Source organism: Phocoena sinus, chromosome 15 (assembly GCF_008692025.1).
Source record: "Phocoena sinus isolate mPhoSin1 chromosome 15, mPhoSin1.pri, whole genome shotgun sequence".
NCBI lineage: Eukaryota > Metazoa > Chordata > Mammalia > Artiodactyla > Phocoenidae > Phocoena > Phocoena sinus.
The window spans coordinates 61,783,684-61,785,888 of record NC_045777.1 but is presented as its reverse complement, the minus strand read 5'-3'; the positions used below and the strand labels follow the sequence as shown (position 1 = coordinate 61,785,888).

The 2,205-nt window shown below is 54.8% G+C and overlaps 1 non-coding gene across 1 annotated transcript; it reads right to left on the bottom strand.

The window, feature by feature from the left end:
- Window positions 1-1,050: 1,050 nt before the first annotated feature.
- TRNAT-CGU lies at window positions 1,051-1,122 on the bottom strand. The gene has a single exon. It is a non-coding gene; the product is annotated as a tRNA-Thr (tRNA).
- Between the last annotated feature and the right edge of the window lie 1,083 nt (window positions 1,123-2,205).

Below are 2,205 nucleotides of genomic sequence, written 5' to 3'. Positions count from 1 at the left end.
CCCGCCGCTCCTGCCAGGCTCTCCGATCCCCTTCGCATCCATCTCCCCCTCTCTCTGAGTGAACCCGCCCTTGTTCACCGAGGTTGCCCCAGACTCCAGCTCCACTAGGCACACACCGAGAGTTCCATTAATGCTTTCTTCCAGTAGGAATCTCGCGCTGATACAGGTTTCCCCAATTTAGGTCAAGCTGGTTTCCAGATCATACAATATGCCAGCTCTTGGAGGTTGAGGTAATTGCATAACATCTTTAAATGCATTCGAGCAGCCCCGTGGTGATGCAGAGAAAACGGGTGCCATACGACGGTAGCTCCGTTTACTGAAGCCGCCTCTACAGCCAGTCTCTCGGCAGCTGCTTTACAAACGCCAGCGCTGACCAGAGATCCATTTTACTGGGGGGCAAACGGAGGCTCCGAGAGAGAGAGGAGAGAGCTTTAGATTTTCATGTCGGACCAGCTCCAAGTCTGGGCAGGATTTCCTCTCTAACGCAGTGCCTACAATGGATTTCCTTGTAAAAATAGCAAGCCAGACACCAGCTGACTCTGGGTGTGGGCTCAGTGTCAGGCAACGGCGGTTCTCTCATTAGTGTGGAAACAATTGGACTTAAATGTTCAGAAAAATGCTTAGTGGCTCTTGAACCAAGAGCCATCCGCTGTAGGTTTTTCTGCGCTAAAATCATTGCTCGGGCCACGGTTTTCACGTGACCTCCGGGGCCTCGGAGTTTAAGACCCCCGCCCACCCGGAGCCCTCCTCCATCCCGCACAGGACGAGGCGTCCGGGGAATGCAGGGGGCGCTGTCTGCAGGGAGCCAAACGCCCCGCGGGGCAGGTTGGCGGCACAGCAGTGCATGAGGCCGGACCACCCGGACTTTGACCTGCGCGGGCCGGAGAGAGCCTGAATCTAAACTGAGTGAAAACAGTTGGCTCCGTCGGCACCCAGAGGCGAAGATCTATTGATTAATACGGGATGCGGAAAGGGTAGAACGTCGATGATTACTCTCGAAAAGTGGTCACACCCCTAAAAAGTGGCTCCCTCTAGGGAAGTGAGAATGCTAGGCACGGACGGGGTTCGAACCCGTGATCTTCGGTTTACGAGACCGACGCCTTACCACTTGGCCACCGCGCCTGCGTTAGAATGGCGACTCGGCGAGCCTCTATCCTGGCGCCACTCCCGTGCGCTCGCCCCACGGGCACGAGCGCGGGCCCCAGCGTACCCGCCCGGCCCCGCCCTTTCGCAGCGGCCGGCGGGGCGGGGCTCAAGCGTGCGCGCGCCGGCCGCTCGCAGCACACTCACGGCAGCAGAGCGGGCAAGGAAGTCTGTCCGCCCCTTCGTGTCCGAGTGGGGCCGGGGACTTCGTCTCCGGAGCCCCCAGAGTCCCCACAGGCTCGGCGGGAGGAACTCGTTTGGAGCTCGGGAGCGCTCAGGACGCTCGCAGGCATTTCAGAGCCTGAGGTTCGAATCCCAGCTCCACCAGAGAGACTCCGCGACTTTGGACAACCGGTCTCGGGGCCTCAGTTTCCCCTCTAGGGTGAGGCACCCAGGAGGCGGAGGAAAAGGCTGTGGTTCCTTTACTAGCCCGACCCCTCGGGCGGTCCACGGCTGCCCTGCATGGAGCTGACGCTCAACGAGGGTTGTTGAATGAATGTGTAAGTTTTCTGAAATAAAAAGCCCCAAAGCTCCTCTTACCCCAGATTGCCGCGGTTGAGCCCTGGGTGTGTGCCTGGCCCCGGGGCCAGCAGCATCACTTGGGAGCTGGTTAGAAATGCAACTTCTCTAGCTCACCCCAGACCTGCCCAATTAGACCTGCTGGGGGAGCCGGGCAATCTGGGCTTTAACAGGCTCTCCTCCAGGTGATGCCGCTGCGCGGGAAAGGCTGAGTCCCAATGCTCTGGACAATTGATACGCATATTCACATTTATGTATTCAAACGTGCCCTTTTATTTTTATTCAAATGGACTGACTTTAAAGTGCACTTTGATTCTCCATTAATTAATGTATGGATGTGTTAACTAATACAGTGGCTTGTAGTACATTTTATAATCACGATAAGTGATAGCATATATTATTTTTAAAATTAACACTTTCTCTTATACATTAATGTGATGTGTACTATTACAATATTGCATCGTAAATTATATATACTGCATTATATGCTATAATATAATGCATGGATGGGATACCTTATTCTCTTTAATAGCTGCACGGTTT